The 18,468-nt window shown below is 49.4% G+C and overlaps 1 protein-coding gene and 1 pseudogene across 4 annotated transcripts in view; both read left to right on the forward strand.

Moving 5' to 3' along the window:
* Positions 1-5,443: 5,443 nt before the first annotated feature.
* LOC146869578 (E3 ubiquitin-protein ligase TRIM39 pseudogene) lies at positions 5,444-6,001 on the forward strand (annotated as a pseudogene).
* Positions 6,002-6,545: 544 nt separating this feature from the next.
* Positions 6,546-18,468, forward strand: part of LOC146869579 (butyrophilin subfamily 3 member A3-like) — a 473,774-nt gene continuing 461,851 nt past the window's right edge. For all 4 annotated transcript variants that reach the window (XM_085606426.1, XM_085606395.1, XM_085606440.1 and 1 more), the window contains exon 1: positions 6,546-6,758. The gene's annotated coding sequence lies outside the window, so the exon portion shown is untranslated. The remainder of the gene's footprint in view (positions 6,759-18,468) is intronic.

An 18,468-nucleotide genomic window follows, 5' to 3' on the forward strand; every position in this document is an offset into this window, starting at 1 on the left:
GATGTGGATGGTGTCTTCGCTGCTGATGGGGTTCCAGGAGTTGATGGTGGTGGTGGGGGCCGTCGGGCTGGTGTCCGGAGGTGGAGGCTGGGGACCGAAGCTGTCGTGTATGTCAGCAATCTTGCGGTGGAAGAACGTGGCGAGGGAGTTGCAGAGGTCTTGTGAAGGGGTGATGTCGTTGTTGTTGGCGTCAAGGTTGGAGAACTCTTTGACGATGCTGAAGAGTTCTTTGCTGTTGTGGGTGTTGTTGTCTAGTCGTTCCTTGAGCGATGTCCTCTTGGTGTTCCGGATCTGCTGATGGTATTCGCGGGTGGCAGCTTTGAGGGCTGTCATGTTGTCTGTTGTCCGTTGTCCGTTCTTTGTGCCTGGTTTTTTCGAGAGTTCGGCAGGATTTCTTTGCGGTTTTGAGGGCGTCTGTGAACCATGCGGGTTTTCTGGTGGGGGACTTGCAGTGGGTGTTCTTTAGTGGAGCGAGGTCGTTGGCGCAGTTGGTGAGCCAATGGGCGAGTTTGAGTGCTGAGATGTTGGCGTCGGGTGTGTTGGTGTCAGCAGGTGGGTTCTGGCTTAGTGATGTGGTGAGTTGGTCCGTGGTGATTTTGCTCCAGCATCTGCGGGGGATCCGAAGCGTGTGTTGGTGGTGGGTGGTCTTCTTGAATGTGAAGTTTACGCAGCTGTGGTCGGTCCAGTGAAGTCCAGTGGCGTGTTTGAAGGTGATGTGGTTGCTGGCGGAGAAGATGGCATTGAGGGTGTGGCCGGCGAGGTGGGTGGGGGAGTCTACTAGTTGCTTGAGTCCGAGGCTGTCAAGCAGTGTGGTGGTGGCGCTGTCGTTGTTGTTTTCAAGGTGAAAGTTCAGGTCTCCTAGGAGGACGTAGTCTGGTGAGGCTAGGGCATGCGGGCTGATGAGGTCGGCTATGGTATCGCTGAATTGTGCGCGCTGGCCCGGGGGTCTGTAGATGAGAGTTCCTCGGAGGGTGGTCTGGGGGTCGGTGTGGATCTGGAAGTCAATCAATCAATCACTGCATTTGTAAAGCGTGCTACATACCCGAGAGGGTCTCAAGGCGCTGGGGAGGGGGGGTGCTACTGGTCGAAGAGCCAGGTCTTGAGGAGTCTTCTGAAGGCTAGCAGGTCCTGTGTCTGTCGTACGATAGTGGGGAGAGTGTTCCAGGTCTTGGCGGCGAGGTAGGAGAAGGATCTGCCGCCGGCGGCGGTTTTTCGGATGCGGGGGACTGTGGCGAGGGCGAGGTTGGCTGAGCGGAGGCTTCGGGTGGGGGTGTGGAAGTTGAGTCGGTTGTTGAGGTAGGTGGGTCCGGTGTTGTGCAGTGCTTTGTGTGCGTGGATCAGGAGCTTAAAGGTGATCCTTTTGTTGACGGGGAGCCAGTGCAGGCCTCTAAGGTGGAGTGTGATGTGGCTACGTCAGGGGACGTCGAGGATGAGTCGGGCCGTGGCGTTCTGGATGCGTTGGAGTCGTCTCAGGAGCTTGTTTGTAGTTCCTGAGTAGAGGGCGTTCCCGTAGTCGAGTCTGTTGGTGATGAGGGCCTGGGTAACGGTTTTTCTCGTGTCGAGGGGGATCCATTTGAAGATCCTGTGGAGCATACGGAGGGTGTTGAAGCAGGACGCGGAGACGGCGTTGTCTTGCCTGGTCATGGAGAGGGTGGAGTCGAGGATGACCCCCAGGTTGCGTGCGTGGTCCGTGGGTTCCGGGGCTGTGTCTAGTGACGTGGGCCACCAAGAGTCGTCCCAGGCTGATGGGGTGGGTCCGAGAATGAGGACCTCCGTCTTGTCTGAGTTCAGCTTCAGTCTGCTGTCCTTCATCCAGTCGGCTACGGCCTTCATTCCTCTGTGGAGGTTAGCTTTGGCGGTGTGGGGATCTTCGGTGAGGGATATGATCAGTTGGGTGTCGTTGGCGTAGGAGATGATGTTGAGGTTGTGTTGTCGTGCGACATGGGCGAGGGGGGCCATGTAGATATTGAACAGCGTCGGGCTGAGGGAGGATCCCTGTGGGACGCCGCAGATGATCTTGGTGGTTTTGGAGCGGAAGGGTGGGAGGCGGACGCTCTGGGTTCTGCCGGAGAGGAAGGATGTGGTCCAGGCCAGGGCCTTCTCTTGGATACCGGCGTCATGGAGGCATGCTGATATGGTACGGTGGCAGACCGTGTCAAAGGCTGCTGATAGGTCCAGGAGGATGAGGGCGGCTGTTTCTCCTTTGTCCATCAGGGTCCGGATGTCGTCAGTGGTGGCGATGAGGGCGGTCTCGGTGCTGTGGTTGCTGCGAAAACCGGATTGGGAAGGGTCCAGGATGTTGTTAACTTCGAGGTAGCGGGTCAGCTGTTTGTTGACAATCTTTACGATCACTTTTGCCGGTAGAGGGAGCAGGGAGATGGGCCGGAAGTTCTTGAGGTCCTTGGGGTCCACCTTGGGCTTCTTCAGAAGGGCGTTGATCTCGGCGTGCTTCCAGCTTTCTGGGAAGGTTGCTGTCTCAAAGGAACAGTTGATTGTTTTCCGGAGGTGGGGCGCGATGGTTGCGCTGGCTTTGTTGAAGACGTGGTGAGGGCAGGGGTCCGATGGGGATCCGGAGTGGATGGAGTTCATGGTTTTGATGGTGTCTTCGTCGCTGACCCTGGACCAGACGGTCAGGCGACTGGTGCGAGTGGTAGTCGCAGGGGTGGTGCACTCGGTGGTGGGTGCGGGGGGGTCGGAGTTGAAGCTGTCGTGGATGTCGGTGATCTTGCAGTGGAAGAAGGTGGCCAAGGAGTCGCACAGGTCTTGAGATGGCGGGATGTCGTTGGTGTTGGAACTGGGTTTGGAGAGTTCTTTCACGATGCTGAAGAGCTCTTTGGTGTTGTGTGCGTTGTTGTCTAGGTGGTCCTTGAAGGCGGTCTTCTTGGCGGTCCTGATGAGTTGGTGGTGTCTGCGGGTGGCGCTCCTGAGGGCTGTGTGGTTGTCTGGTGTTCGGTCGTGGAGCCATTTCTTCTCCAGCTTCCGACAGGTGTGCTTGGAGATCCGGAGGTCCTCGGTGAACCAGGCGGCTTTCTTGTTGGTGTGGTTGGTTGTAGAGGTCTTGAGAGGGGCGAGGGTGTTGGCGCAGTCGTTGATCCACTGTGTGAGGTTGGTCGTGGCGGTGTCTGGGTCGGTGGGGTCGGTGGGTGGTCTCAGGGCGGTAGTCAGTTGGTCCTCGGTGCCCTTGCCCCAGCAGCGGCGTGGTAGCTGTTGGGTGCGGTGGTGTGTGGTGGGTTTTCTGAATGTGAAGTGGACGCATCTGTGGTCGGTCCAGTGTGGTTCAGTGGTGTGGTTGAAGGAGACGTGGGGGCTTGAGGAGAAGATGGGGTCGAGCGTGTGTCCAGCGGCGTGGGTAGGTGTCGTTATGAGCTGTTTGAGTCCGAGGTTGGCGAGGTTGACGATCAGGGCGGTGGAGTTGGCGTCGTTGTTGTTCTCAAGGTGGAAGTTCAGGTCCCCGAGGAGGATGTAGTCCGTGGAAGCGAGGGCGTGGGTGCTGATGAGGTCGGCGATGGTGTCACTGAACTGTGGGCGGGGTCCAGGAGGTCTGTAGATGAGAGTTCCTCTGAGGGTGGTGTTGGGGTCGGTGTGGATCTGGAAGTGTATGTGCTCGGCGGTGGTGAGGGTGTCATCGGTGTTCGTTGAGATTTTGATGGAGTCTTTGTGGATGATGGCGATTCCTCCTCCCACTCCGTTTGTGCGGTCTCTGCGGGAGATCTTGTAGCCCTGTGGGAAGGCTATGGCGATGTCTGGTGCTGAGGTGGCGTTCAGCCCGGTCTCCGTCAGGAAGGCGACGTCGGGGGCGGTGGAGTCTAGGAGGTCCCAGAGTTCGATGGCGTGCTTGCGAGCGGAGCGGGTGTTGAGGAGGATGCAGCGGAGGTGGTTGGGTTCTCTGGCTGGTGGTGTGGAGGGTTGGATGCTGGTGAATCTGCAGTTCCGGCAGGTGAAAGGCCCCTGGGTGCGTTTCGGGGTGGCCCGGTAGCAGGGGTGGTCTCGTCTGGTGTTGAGTGCATGGAGGGTGCTTGCGTCGTAGTGCAGTCTGGCGTTGCGGGGGGTGCGGGGTCCAGGGGTTCTGGCGCTGGGTGCGGTCCAGGCGCGGACGGGCGCAGACGGGCTTGCCTTCGGCGTGCCAGCGGCGCGCCCACTGCGCGGCTGCTTCGCGGCCTCCATATGAGGGCAGAGGGAGGGAGGAGCAGCTGGGAGGTGGTAGCGGGGCGGCCAATGGGAGTGAAGGGGGCGGGGCCGCAGGGGCTCAGCGGCAGGGGAAAACCCGGGGAAAAAAACGGCGGGAAAAGACGGCGGGAGAGGGACAACAGAGCACAGGGGTACAGAAAGCAAAACACAGAATGAAAAAAATAGAGTGGCACAGAAAGCCAAGCGCAGGGGTACAGAATAAAAAAGGGAGCGAGCAGCCAGGCGGCAAAAGCGGCAACGGAGGTTCAACCCACAGGGGCTGCGTGGCGGATGGGGGGGAGTGACCTGCCAGGTGACAGGGTCAAAGGTCGCTCTCTACCACCGCTTCGCGGCCTCCATATGAGGGCAGAGGGAGGGAGGAGCAGCTGGGAGGTGGGAGCGGGGCAGCCAATGGGAGTGAAGGGGGCGGGGCCGCAGGGGCTCAGCGGCGGGGGAAAACCCGGGGAAAAAACGGCAGGAAAAGACAGCGGGAGAGGGACAACAGAGCACAGGGGTACAGAAAGCAAAACACAGGGGCACAGCATGAAAAAAAAAAAAGTGGCACAGAAAGCCAAGCGCAGGGGTACAGAATAAAAAAGGGAGCGAGCAGTCAGGCGGCAAAAGCGGCAACGGAGGTTCAACCCACAGGGGGCTGCGTGGCGGATGGGGGGAGCGACCTGCCTGGTGACAGAGTCAAAGTGCAGATGTTCGGCAGTGGGGATGGTGTCTTCAATGTTGGTCGTGATGCTGATGGTGTTCCTGTAGATGACGGCGACCCCTCCTCCTGTTTTGTTGGCGCGGTCCTTTCGGGTGATCTTGTATCCGTCCGGGATGGCTATAGCGATGTCGGGGGCTGAGGAGGCGTTCATCCAGGTTTCCGTGATGAAGGCGATGTCCGGGGCTGTTGTGTCGAGGAGGTCCCAGAGGTCGATGGCGTGCTTGTGTACGGAGCGGGTGTTGAGGAGGATGCACTTGAGGTGGTTGTTGCTAGAACACAGAGAAAGTGATGACCTCAGATCATGACTACAATTACACCTCTTTCACTTTGTAAATATAGTGAAGGGGAATCTCCGCCCCCTACTCCCGGTGTCCAGAGCAAATCAAAGGAGGCTAAACTAACCATGGGGCATGTTTCAGCCCAATCAGGCAGACACTGAACACCGTTAAGACCCGGTAAACTGGAGCCACGCCCACTTGCACCTGGACCACGCCTACTTACACCTGGAGTCAGCTGCAAACGCTCCTAGTTACAGAAGAGGCCACGCCACACTAGAGAATGAGACACCCGTCTCTCTACAGACACTCCTCACCGCTGGATCAGCACATTGAACAGCCAGTAGGACCCTGGGAGTGCCGGGAAAAAATAGAGAGACGCCCACTTCACAGATTGCAAGAAACGAAACTTATCTATAGAAAAAATGGCGGCAAACAGCTCAAGGACGAGATCTCCTGTTCGGTATGTCTGGAATATTTCACAGACCCCGTGTTTGTGGAGTGTGGACATGCCTTCTGTCTGTCCTGTATCACTCAGTGCTGGGAGGGGCTGCAGACAGACTTCCCCTGTCCTCAGTGCAGGGAAACCTCTAAGAACAAAACCTTAAAACCCAACAGACATTTGGGAAACATAGTGGAGCTGTTGAAACAGCTTCACACCCCGAGTGCGGACATCCAGGGGGAGAATTTGTGCAGAGAACATGAAGAGAAACTGAAACTGTTCTGTGAAGATGACCAGGAGCCCATCTGTGTGATCTGTCGAGAGTCCAAAGACCACAAGGCCCACTCCGTGCTTCCCATGCAAGAGGCTGCCCAGGACTACAAGGTGCGTAAAATATAGATGTGTGGTGGGTCCTCAAAGGCTGCCCAGGCTTACAAGGTGGGTATGCCAGAGATTTGGCCTTCCAAAGGTTCTGATTCAAAAAAGTTTTTATTTTCTCGTTGCACCTGTATATTCATAAGTTTCTATTTATCAGCGTCCAAGCATGGGTAGCTGCACCATTACAGGTTTTTTCATTGCATTCTGGGGCCTGTAGTTATGTCTTCTTGTTATAAAAGCCGGATTACACATCCCAGAATGTAAAGGGTAAATAGGACACCCAGCATACCACTGAGATTGAAGTCTGTTCCTGTGTCTGAAAGTACCGTTCCTCAGCACAGGGGCGTAAACAAGGCCCCCGCGCTCCAGGCCCCCCCCGCGCTCCAGGGGCCCCCTCCTCGGCCGCGCAGCCAACAGCCACTTAAAACTCCACACATCCGATCCTTCTCGGATGCAGGGAGCTACGCAGCTTACGTTACGCTCCCCTTTGTTGGAAGCGCAGCCGCCGAATCATTTATTTAAATGGTGCGCGTGCGCGGCCGCATTTGCGCGGTCTTCACTCTCAGGGTGGAGCATACAATGGTTGGGCTGGATCTTCTCAAGTGCGCATGAGGTGAGGAACTGTGCGGCCCAAGGCGGACTGGTGCGGCCTTAATTTAATTATTTGGAGAATGAAATGCTCAAGCCTCAACCTGGTGGACCCCATGGACCGAAGCCTTCTTCACTCGCAGCCCATCGTGAGCATCCGAGTCTGGGGAGTTGGCAGGGACAACGGCAGGTGAGCGGCTGACACGTGTGGTGTTGAGCACAGATCGAGGTGCGCTTCGGTGATTGTTTGATGTCCTTGCGTCTCACATGGATGTTAAGCACAAAAATGGCCACAGTTATTGTTTTAGTTTGGTCAATGTTTGTTCTTTCTTGGATACGTTTGAGCTGTTACTATGAGCTGTGTGTTAGCGTGTTTACATTGCTGGCTTCCTAGCAGCTAGTCTAATGTGCCCGCGGACCAGTCGATCCATTGCTGACCCCCCCAAAGCCTGGCTGTGTAACGTGAACTGTCAGTGTAGAGCCATGGATTGGTTTTTGCAGTCCTGGGAAAGCTGAACTGGGTGTGAATTTACCTGTGCTCTGTTTGGCCCTACAAAGTATCACAATTTTAACCCGATAGCGTGACCGGTGTGATCTCTGTAAATAACTGTTCTTTATATAGAAAGTGTCAAAATATATGCTGCAGTGTCAAATACTTGTGTTTCAACCTTCTGTAGTTTGAGGGACGTGCATTTTGGAACATCGTTGGGAGGAGGTGCACGCGAGTAGTTCAATATCACCCTGCACATCAGGGAACCCTGGGTGCAAGCCCAGCTTACCCACTTTGCCACGTTGTGATCCTGGATAGAATGCCTTTACCTATGATTCGCTTTCCATGGCTTTTAAACTTGGACATTCTTTAACAGGCCACATACCGAAGCGTTGGGAGAATAACTTGACCAAACAGGAGCATGTTTTTAAAAGTACCACTACAAAAGGAAACTGTCTGTGTTTCTGCTTAATGGAATTTCAGGATTGGACCCAATAGTAATGTTAGTTGGGGTTTTCGGGGGAGGAGAAGTGGTCGCTGTAGAGTTATTTGAATGTTATTCTAAGAAGCATTGGTCGTAACCCCGGCTTTCCCATGCTAACACTTTGCAATTATGTCCTCTCCGTTTGATTAACTACCTATATCTGTTTAAATTGGGAGCAATTCTCAATGACCAAAACCTAGAGCAGTGTCATTTTGTGGCATGTCTCAGTTGGAGGCAGTGGTGGCTTGGGGACAAGCTGGGAGCATGGCTGGGGCTACATTAATGCAGCGTGTCATTTTGTGGCATGTCTCAGTTGGAGGCAGTGGTGGCTTGGGGACAAGCTGGGAGCATGGCTGGGGCTACATTAATGCAACTGCAATCAGCCATTAACTTGCTACCACAGAAACCAGAGTGTACCAAATGGTCTAAAAAAAGGAAGAGGAGCCCCCAAATAATAATCTTGTCTCAGGAGACGGGGATGGACCCGGGTTAATTAAGTGTGGGAAGGGATCCAATCATATCATATCATTCATGGCGTGTGAGGGTGTTGCCTTGTTACTCTTTGCATCCCACAGCACCCCAGGGCAGTCCAAAAAAATCCACTGCCCTCACAGACCGCATCATTCACTCCAAGGCCCCCACCCCTACAGATTATCCGACTATGCGTCCCCCCCACTCATGGCACCCCACACAGAACTGCTCTTCAGTTATCCCACCTGTGGTATCCCCCACTCTCCATCCGCGCACTCTACACCCCAACTCCCACGGAAATCATTTCCACCCCCCTAGATCCACCTTGCAGGGATAATACACTCACATTGTAATCTACTCATCAGTTCCTCCCCCAGACTCCAGTGGCCTCCACTCCACTGATTGCTCCTCTACCCCGGGGATCCCAAACGCCACTGCTCATCCTCCAGGTTCTGTTATGTGACCCAATGTCACAAGAATACCTCTTTTCCAGCGTGAGCTTTCCCTTAAAAACTCACTGTCTTTATGACTGCAATTCCCAGAATCCACTAATGGAGTAAATGAATGCTTAGGACTTGGAGACAAGTTATCCATGAGTATAGCGTCCCATTGAATCCTATATGCTTTGCAGCCCTATGCATGGAGATCTAGCGTTCTATGCACCACTGGCTGCAGGGATTTTGCCCCAACGGCACCCAGTGCTCAACTGTACCATCTCTCCCACCAGGCTCCTTAAATGTACTGCCCCTTCAGTGAGCCCAGACTCCAAAGCACCCCTATGCTTCTATGATTTCACACTCTTCTGCCCCATCATGCAGCTATCACAACATTCATGGTCTCCCTCCCCACAGGGACCCCACACTTCCATATTCTTGAGGGCCACGCATTTCACTGCCCTATTATGCCCCAGGTGCTGCATTTTTGCAGGGTCACTCTCCTGATTCTACATCGATTTATAGACTTATAAAGCAAGCCTGACATTTCTTTTAATATTAATGATGAGGCAGCTTACATCGCATTGGCAATAGATGGCATCAGATCATGTATAATAACCAGCAATACCTGTTCTATTTCCGTCGACCACCTTTTTTTCAATACTTTGAATCTGATTCCTGTGCCTCCTGCATAAATGAAGGAAAGAGGGCCCTATATCTAGTTTTTAGGCCTCGCGAGCCAAAGGCTCGAAGAGACATTTTATATGTGGGATTTTCAAAGTGCTACCCACAGTCTTTTGGCTGGCCTAAACCTTGAGTGCACGATCACATGCACGTGCACAGCTGCTCCTCTGCTCATTGCATTCCCCCCTCCCTTCTCACCCAGCCCTTTGATGCTCTGCTCGATTACTTTCACTTTTGCCGCTTTGATGTTTGATCGCAAACGCAATCACTTCCGCTTATTTTACTTTAATTTGGAGCGTGGTGCCCGCTTCAGGGAAAACGCTCTGTTTGTTTATTTAATTTTTACTTTAATTCAGAGCTTCTCACCTTCTCCTTTCGGGCGAGCACGTCGGAAGCAGATTTTATGATTCTCTCTCATTAAACTCGGTGTCTGAAGTGCGATTAATGGCAGCTGAAGGCTGCGATCACAAATATGCCCGCGCGCAGTGGGTCACTGAGCTCCTTGTTGAAACACGGAAATAGAACTGGACCCCTCCCTCTTAAACGCTCCTGATTGTAACGCCTTGAGACTTGCTCCAGAGCCTGCTCCAGGCACACAAGGACGCCTCAGGACGCTATGGTGACCCAGGGTTATAACGCATGTATGTGCATGCATCACCAACGTAGCATGATGCAGCTGCCATTTCGTTTTTTAAAATTTACAGTTCCAAGATTGCGAAAGGCACTTGCAGGGGTAAATGAAAAAAGTGAACTTAAAAATATGTGAAAGCGATGTTTAATAAAGAAACGGACCAGCAGCAAAACCACTCGCCATTCTAAGAGACTCAAATGATCGAGAGGTTTGAAAACCAGTGTACTCAGCAGAGAAATCACGGTTCCCCCACTTTCTTTTAATCACCATAAGTTTGAGGTTGCTCATTAGTAGGGAATACAATACTCTCCTTCTAATGCCTTATCTGAAAATGCAGCTTGCTCATAGTGAAGCCTCTGCGTTTTAATATTATTTCTTTGGCTTCGTAAAGCTGGCCTTTAGCTATAATCCTTCCCTTATTGTGCTACATGCCCCTTCTAGTAAAAGTAAATAGTTAACGTTTTTTGAACCGGCGTTAACCTTGCAGTGAAAGCACATAATCTGTTGGCTTTCACCCAGCTTCATGTTATGCTTGAAAGTTGTGTTTCCAACATTTTCTCATTAAACTGAAATCGGTGTGTGCAATATTAGCATGCTTTGCTTGCATTTCGAATTAAAGCAAATAGCCAGGACTCATTTTCACATACAAATCTTACTCCTGCCAAGGTTCCATGGTTGCAAACCTATTTTTAGGGTAGAGGTCTGGTCTAGCACGCGAGAAGTGCATCTTGGGTTTAATTTCTGGGTGGGTGTGCAGTGCTCTCCCCTGGTGCAGACCTCGCAAGCCATGGGATCTCCCTGGGTGTAGCAGGTCTTTTGTGCCAGGGAGGTTCTGCTCTTCCCCTTAACTTCTTACTGCGTAGGCAGTGACATCTTTCCTTGAGAGCAGACTGTAATTAATTGACGCTGGTGCTTGCTATTTCTCGGTCTGAGGTTCTCGAAGAAGAAATGGGTTGGAGTTGCTGGGTCTGTTTTCTTCCTCTTGGAGGTGTGACCGAATCTACAAGTGCCACTTACTCCTACCAAGAGTGTCAGCCAGCAGCACTTTAAGCACTCAATGTAACTAGCAGAACGGTGCTCAGCAAGTGCTCTAGAAAACGTTATGGGCCCGATTCATTAAGCCCTTTTCGTTCGCAAACAGTTTTATGGTCATAAAATGATACTTAACAGGGGGAAATGCACTCTGAAATTAACGGTATAAATGACCACAAGAACACAGAAATAGGAGGAGCAGGAAGGCAGTTTGACATGGGAGTTAGTAAAACCCAAATTCATTAACTTTCAGCCAATAAAGTCTCTCTTCCAGCCCTTTCCCACCCTAGAACCAATTAGATTTGCTCCAGCAAATGGCTGAAATTAAACCGTTTCCGGGGTGTGAAGGTGAGGGGACCCTCCCCAATCTTCATGGGGGTGTGAAGGAGGGGTTTTCTCCATGCCAAAAATACAACTGCGTATTTTTGCCGCCGTTTTAGTGTGTAATTGTACCCATGCTCAAAATTTGCATGTGGAAGTAGTGACTCCTAAAATGTCACATGACCTTGCCAGTCGATTGTCTGGTAGACTGTGATTGGCATGGCCTTCTCGGTGTAGTAGAAGAAATCTTTGTGAACAGCGAAAAGTAGAAAATCTGCGCCCGTTCATAGGAGTGTTTTTATGAGCACAGATTTTCCACTTCCTTTTGTAAATTGGTCCTACTGTATTCCGATTTGACTTGCTTAGCTGGAGGAGAAAGCAGTGAAGTTAATTTTCACCTTTGCCCTCCGGCACCGGTTACTAGTGTTTTAGAATCAAGAGGGATGTGTATACTCCTTTGTTTATATAGTTTGGAACTCAGTTTCTGAACTCTTCTCTGCCGGTGATGCCCATCGCACACTGATGTCTGGATACATGTAAGGGATTGGTTTAGCACTACATACCATACAGCAATGTATGAGTACTTGTAAGCATGTAGGGCGTTAGAGAGTTTGTGGTTGGCAGTTGGCATCAGTCTCCTAAAATGCACTGTTGATGATTACAACTTGGGTGGAAGCCCACTGTGTTGGGAAATAAGGAAGAGATCGCCTTTAATACCAAAAGGCCAATTGCACTCTCTTAATTTTCTTAGTGCTTGCCCCCTTTCGCTACCAATGCTACTCATAATCAACTCACTTTCCATTCGTAAGTGGATTCAATTTAAACCCCCAGGATTGTGAGCACATAAATTGTATTAATTACCAAACTTTTTGTTTTTCTCAGATGTACATTTTTGTCCTTTATTACAATAAATAATTTTCCGACCAATTGCAAACCACTGTACTGACTCCAAGACCCTACAGCAAATGAATAGTTGTCAGGAACTTCGCTAGCCAATCCACTGACACGAGGTCCGCCAGCCAATCCAGGACAATCGAGCTTTTTCCATCTCAAATAAAATATGTTTTAGCTTACTTGATTGGTTGTGGACACCTTGTGACGCAAAGGCTCGTCTTTTTAACCGTAACATGGAATACATAAGAGTAAGTAAGTTAAAGGCAGAACAGCAAATTGCTGTGTTTTGGTCTGTGCTCTTATTTAATGATTCCTGATTCCTGACTGTGACATTCAACGTGATATTGATAGCGACCACAAACGATAACAAGCATTTGCAATGCAATAGGTCTTGCATTTACACAAGTTTAAAGTTATTGGCATTGTAAATGCCTTTTATTTATGGTTTAAAAACAAAAATAAAAGGCATTGTCATTTGGAATGTCAATAGCTCAAACTCGCGTAAATGCGAGACCTATTGCATTGCAAATGCTTTTTTTTTTTTTTTTTACCCGGGTCCCACATTATCTTTTGACGAGCCTGGGATCCTACTGCTTTGCAGCATCCAAGTGATTCCACACTTCACTACCTCTGCACCCAGGGGTTCCCTTCACCACTCTCAGTTCCTTTGCCTGTAACTCCTCTCTTTCATGCTATGGATTCTATCAATTGTGTATTTTCTGTTCCAGACTGCTAGTCCACTTGGGAAGTCTTGAATGTCATACATAGGAACAAAGTGAATATTTGTGGACTAAAACATTTAGGAAAAAAACAGCACTTTTAAACACTAAAAACAGCTTTTTACTGGTATGAGGACCTGTCCTTGAAGCCCACTGATATATTGTCAACTCACTCACACAATCCAGCACTGTGAGCACCAAAGTCAAAACGTTGTGCATGTGCCTGGGCCGTGACACTTGCACTCTGGGGATGACCTCTGTGCTCAGCGTCTAGTTGGCCACTCTCCCAGCATGTGTCTGGCCTGTAGGACAGTCCCTTCTGCAATTCCAGTACAGAGATCCACTCAGAGTTGCATATGTGCCCAATCATTTCTGATATGCAGCTGGCACTTCTAGCCCAGTACGGGGGCACTTCACTCACTGATGCACCTCTACCCAAAAGTGCAGTGGCGTAGAGTAGAATAGAGTGGCGTAGAGTTCGGGCCATCAGGGCAGTAGTTGTAGCGCGCAGATGCAGCATGGGTGCACCAGTTGCCTCATATCAGTACTGGGCTGAGCCTCTCAATAGTGATGATGGGTTGGCCCTCTCTCCTGTTTACCAGCCCAGCATCATAGTCTTTGTTGTAGCGCATTCTGATGACCAAGTTATAGATGGAGCTACACGACTATAGGGGCAGCAATTACATTTTATGTTACGTAATTTATGTTTATATACTGCATTCTATGGAAAATATGGCCCACGGCCCAAATGCCATGTCTGCTTCGTTGTATGTAAGCAAAATGTTCTATTTAATGTGTTGTGTTGGAAGTTTGTGTTTGTTCCATGCTATTGAAAAGTACCCTTTGGGGCCACATTGCAGCCAGCAGTATAGTATATCTGCGCTATGTGGCATGTATGCAAGGTCTGTCCAGAGAGTTCTTTTCGATGCTTGCGTGTGTTTTAAACTACTTACAATGCTCTTGGGAGCTGCGTGCCATCCATCTATATGGAAATCTGAGCTATGCGCTATATAAGCTCTGCCCAGTGAGCACTATTACATGTTGGCGTGTGATGTACATTACTGAAAAGTGTTGTTGGGTGCTATAGTGCACCACAACAGTCAGCTGTTCGCTCTATCTGAGGTGCACAGTCAACATACCTTTGTAAACTGGTTATGAGGCTTCGTTTTTTTCTGGTTCCAGTACCCCCTGGGCCCCTACTCTGTCTATTCCTTGCACTTGAAATTTACATTTACTGCTGTAGTGTGAAAATACATTTCATGAAAAGGAATATAACGTAGGGTTGCCAAAAGAAAAATGCCAGCCATGTGTTTAAAGAGCCTGGAAAGACCGCGTCTTGGCACTAAATAGGGTTATAAATAAAAAAGTATGTATTCATTTGTAATGTGACTTTTCTGTCTTTCAGTGGCGGTGCGTCCATTGGGGTTGTTGGGGCGTTGCCCCACTAATGCCACGGCCCCATTTAGAATTTAATCGTTCTACTTCTGATGCTAATTGCAGAAATCAGGACTCCTGATTTGAAGAAGCGTCAGAAGTAGAACACGCCACGGATGCTGAAGGGGGTGGGGCTGCGGAAGCACTCTCAGGGTTGAGTGACAGCGGCACGCAATAGTGCGCATGTTCATTTTTGGGCTGATCATTTTTTTTACGATCAGCCCGAACATGCTCACTTGCTTCCCCTTAAGAGACCGAGGGTTGCTTCATGCGCAGCCCCCGGTCTCCTAATTAACTTTATTTTTAAACCCCCCGGCTCCCAACCCCGCGCAGGAGCTTATGTTCTCCTTTCCAATTGTTCAGATATGTATCGCGCAATCACATTGGTTAAGTGCTTCATCCATTTGACCAGGCCTCCTCGAAGCGCTTTCTGGACGCGGCAGCACGCTACTCTCCTTTTTTGGACCATAGGTGCTTGCCTCATGTGCTGAGTATGGCTTTGATTCTCTGCCCAGTGGGATAAAAATCATAGCACAGCAGGCACCGCTAGAGATCACGCCACTGCCTGAAAGTAGCAGCTACTATGTAAATTGTTCCGAATGCCCGACCCTGTTTCTTTGGGAATGCTCTCTCAATATCGAGGTACCCTCCTCAGGCCTGGGAATGCTAGAGCATGTTTACAGATATATAATTCTTGGGGAAAGCTGATGGTAATAGTGAATATATAAACCAGGGGTCACTGGAATAATGCTATGACGTGTAACCAAGTTTTGTAGCATGATTTAGTGAACTTTGCAGTCTATGCAGGACACTAGGAATGACGTAATGCTGCGGCGTTTTCCACATAATTATGAATTTTCGGCTTCTGCTGCATAATTTTCAGCTAACAAGTCTTTCTAGCTTTACATGGATCAAAAGTTACTAAAAACGAAGCCACCGATGTTGTCATTCAGTGGTAGGTCCTCTGAAAAGGTTAACTCTTCACCTTCATGGCCCATTATCTGCACCGCGTGATATTCTGTCCCTGTACTCCTGCCGTAAGGCCTGGATGCTTGGAAGGAGATTGCAAAGCGGTATTACTGGTGACAGCGCTCACAACAGTATTTTAAAAATGAAAATGTCAAAATGTACTCTTTTATCCGAAAGGTTTAGCTATTCTGGTAGAGTGTGTGAACCACACACTCGAGATTAAAACTGATACGAATGGACACTGACTTTTGGAAACGTCTTTGCTTATTTTTTTTTTTAGAAGTCCTTTCTTGCTTTATTATGATTAGTTTTTAGCGTTTGTGATTTTTAACCTATTGAATGTGAAATTAAGATATGAGCAGAGTTGTTTAAGTAGACGGGCGCAACTTCGTTTGAAATGCGCGCAAGAAGACCTTCCGACTGCGTAGTACCGTGGCCACACTGATTGTTTTCGAAGTCTTGTAGATTTGGGAAATTACACTGGTTTCACTTGTGCCTTCCTTTGTGAGCAGATTGGCTAAGCTTCTAAAAGTATTACGGTTATTTTCTGAAGTGAATCCTCTGTTGGTACAGCAATTGGTTGCACAGACAGATGCGTATTTTCATGGCGCATTTTGGTTGTCTCACGGGGTATGTCAAAATTTTCTGTGACTTTGTGCCAACAGCTTTCAGTCTGCTGGCGTTGGTGTTTATTGGTGGTTTATCTTCCAGTAGCATTAACCGATGGAGGGTAGGGTGGTGAGATTTTATTTGGGGTAAATTAATGCCCCTGCTACAGAAAAAAACACCCTGCACCACCTTGCAGAAAAAGCCAATACTTTTAAAACGTGTTCAACAACGTTTTATATAAAACAATCTGTATATTAATACAGGTGTTTGTAATGCCTTCTTAATTTCATGTTCCTACCCGGACTCTTGACAGTTTCCTCGCCTCTCTGTTGGCTGCTGGGCTGGGTGTCAGTGGTCGGGCTTCTTAATACATTCCTTGCCTTAATAATTCATCACTCTAGAATCATTACATGTGCCCTTTCGGGTGGCAATCAAGATCCACCTCACCCTCTACAGACACCATACTGAGTCGATAGCAGGTGTCAACTATTCACAGCACCTTAAATGTCGAAAGTACCAATGCAACCTTGAAAGTGCAGCATACTTTACGGGGGAAGGTTGACAGAAGCAGGAGACTATGAAGAGAAGGGGCGCATTTAGGTCAAACCATCATTGCACACAGTGGCACAGATGAACAGAGCACATGGTAGGCCGACGTCTGATATGCATCCAATTAGACTGACAAGTTTTGCCAGTCACTGTCTTTGTTAGAACAGATTCACAATAGTTTTATAAATTTTCCTGCTTTCTCAAATTTGCTCGAAAATGCAACATTTGTCCACTCTTTTTTCAAAACAATTCTCGGGGGAGAACCCCCCCGAACCCTGTGTAGGTTGTTCGGACTCGCTCGCCGAACTGCAGTACAAGTATTTATTTTACGCCGCACCACTTTCAAAAGTCACCACCCGCTACTGCTGTACTTGTTCCCTTTAATTATCAGTCATGGAACTCATCATTCAGGCTGCCTTAGAACACAATTGAAGTGCATTCTATTTATATTTACTGTTTGAAGTATGCACAGATACAAATATGGCTTTAAGTGACTGCTTATTTTTGCCGGTGGGGCAAAGTGGTAGGTGGTGGGCCGGGCTGCTGGGCGGGGCCCCCCTCATTGTGCTTTGCAGGGGGGCCACCTCAAGTTTCATTACGCCACTGCCTCAGCACTGCAATGTGTGTTAGTAGGTGAGAGGAAGAAGCAGCTTTACGCTGGGGACAGCGAAGCAGGATTCTGTCTGGCAAACCACTTGTCACTATTCCTGGCCACCTACAGCTCCACCAACAGCATATATGTTCACCGTGGATTTGTATTCAGAACCTGTGCTGTCTGTGGTACTAGGTGGCCTAATGACCAGAGCTTCTGACTTTGGAACGAGAAGACCACGCCTTCCTCGACCTCATTGACACACCTTCCAAAGGACACACCAGTGACCTTGTCTTCTCACAATCACCAGCAATCCGATGCAAACCAACCACACTCCTGGACTGGTCTGACCACTTAGCCATCTCTAGCACATTGCTCAGCATCCTACCAACAAACCAAGGTCAACCAAAAAGACAACACCAAACTTTCAGATCTTTCAAAGACTTCCCAATAGACAACTTTATGTAAAACTCATCTTTCACCTATCAACTTCATGTCTTACATTATACTGTTCTGAACAGTGTTAACACTTTTTTGGAAAACTGTGTGAACATCTGAACCGCCAAAATAAAACCTGCAAGTACAAGCTAAAGCCTTCAACCCCTAGTGCTCATGAGACCTTAGGGGAGAGGTTGTGGCCTTAAGGCTAGGGCGGTCGAGCTCAAATATGGGGAACCGGGTTCGAATCTCGGCAGTGACGCTCAACATACTGTGATTCTGGGCAAATCAGTTAATCACACGTGCAAAAAAATGTGTCCTTGTGTAACGCAACTGGTGCTCATGTAAAGCGCTCTGATACCCGATACCTTCGGGTCAAGTTTGCGCTATATAAAACTCTTGGGGGGGGGGGGGGACCCTTTCCAACAATAAAGGATACATCGGCAGACAAGAAGAGTAATGGAAGGAAAACAGAACTCCAGATGACCTCATGACCGTGAAGTCCCTCCAGGTAACACTCGGACAACTCATCACATCAGTCAAAGCAAAGTACTATACCAACACTTATGTTATGTGGATTTGTATAGCACACTAATCACCTGTGAGGGTATCCAGGCACTAGAACAGGTTTGTGGCCCCGCAGAGTTAGTCAGAGACCGGTCTTCAACCTCATGCAGAAGTTAAGAAGTGGGGAGGAGGCTCTGAGGTGTTGCGGGAGTTTGTTCTAGGTTTTGGGTGCGATGTAAGAAAATTGGCAACCTTCTATTCTACTTTTGTGAATGCAAGAAGTGTGAGCAACAGAGTAATGCTGAGAAAAGTGTCTGGCAGGCTGTCTGGCAGGCTGTTGTGTATTAGGCTATTCAGGTATGCTGGTACAATGTAGTCTTGTGCTCTGTATGTGTGCGTAAGGAGTTTGAACAAGCTGGGTTTGGGAATGGGTAGTCAGTGGACTTCTCTGAGGTGTGGTGGGAAGTGTGTGTGACGTAGGAGGTTGAGGATGAGTTTTACGGCTTCGTTCTGGATGGTCTGGAGTCTGGGCAGCTATTTGGAGATTCTGGTGTAGCTGTAGTCGAGGTGGTTTGTGGTGAGTGCTTGTTTGACGGTAGGTCTGGTGTTCTGGGGTAGCCATTTGAAGATCTTTCACGGCAT

This window comes from Triturus cristatus, chromosome 1_1, assembly GCF_964204655.1.
Source record: "Triturus cristatus chromosome 1_1, aTriCri1.1, whole genome shotgun sequence".
NCBI classification, from domain to species: domain Eukaryota; kingdom Metazoa; phylum Chordata; class Amphibia; order Caudata; family Salamandridae; genus Triturus; species Triturus cristatus.